Below are 931 nucleotides of genomic sequence, written 5' to 3' on the forward strand. Positions count from 1 at the left end.
CATCGAATGGAATCGAATGGAATCATCGAATGGACTCGAATGGAATAATCATTGAACGGAATCGAATGGAATCATCATCGGATGGAAACGCATGGAATCATCATCGAATGGAAATGAAAGGAGTCATCATCTAATGGAATTGCATGGAATCATCATCAAATGGAATCGAATGGTATCATTGAATGGAATCGAATGGAATCAACCTCAAACGGAAAAAAACGGAATTATCGAATGGAATCGAACAGAATCATCGAATGCACCCGAATGGAATCACCTAATGTAATGGAATGGAATAATCCATGGACTCGAATGCAATCATCATCGGATGGAATCGAATGGAATCATCGAATGGACTCGACTGGAATAATCATTGACCGGAATCGAAAGGAATCATCATCGGATGGAAACGCATGGAATCATCATCGAATGGAAATGAAAGGAGTCATCATCTAATGGAATTGCATGGAATCATCATCAAATGGAATCGAATGGTATCATTGAATGGAATCGAATGGAATCAACCTCAAACGGAAAAAAACGGAATTATCGAATGGAATCGAACAGAATCATCGAATGCACCCGAATGGAATCACCTAATGTAATGGAATGGAATAATCCATGGACTCGAATGCAATCATCATCGGATGGAATCGAATGGAATCATCGAATGGACTCGACTGGAATAATCATTGACCGGAATCGAAAGGAATCATCATCGGATGGAAACGCATGGAATCATCATCGAATGGAAATGAAAGGAATCATCATCGAATGGAATCGAATGGAATCAACATCAAATGGAATCAAATGGAATCATTGAACGGAATTGAATGGAATCGTCATCGAATGAATTGAATGCAATCATCGAATGGTCTCGAATGGAATCATCTTCTAATGGAAAGGAATGGAATCATCGCATAGAATCGAATGG

General features: G+C 39.1%; 1 long non-coding RNA gene across 1 annotated transcript; it reads left to right on the forward strand.

The window, feature by feature from the left end:
- The first annotated feature begins 6 nt into the window (after positions 1 to 6).
- Positions 7 to 803, forward strand: LOC116185598. The gene is made up of 2 exons (XR_004150454.1): positions 7 to 172; positions 388 to 803. It is a non-coding gene; the product is annotated as an uncharacterized LOC116185598 (long non-coding RNA).
- Positions 804 to 931: the final 128 nt, after the last annotated feature.

The sequence above is a fragment of the Apis dorsata genome, unplaced genomic scaffold, assembly GCF_000469605.1.
Source record: "Apis dorsata unplaced genomic scaffold, Apis dorsata 1.3 scaffold_24, whole genome shotgun sequence".
NCBI classification, from domain to species: Eukaryota; Metazoa; Arthropoda; class Insecta; order Hymenoptera; family Apidae; genus Apis; species Apis dorsata.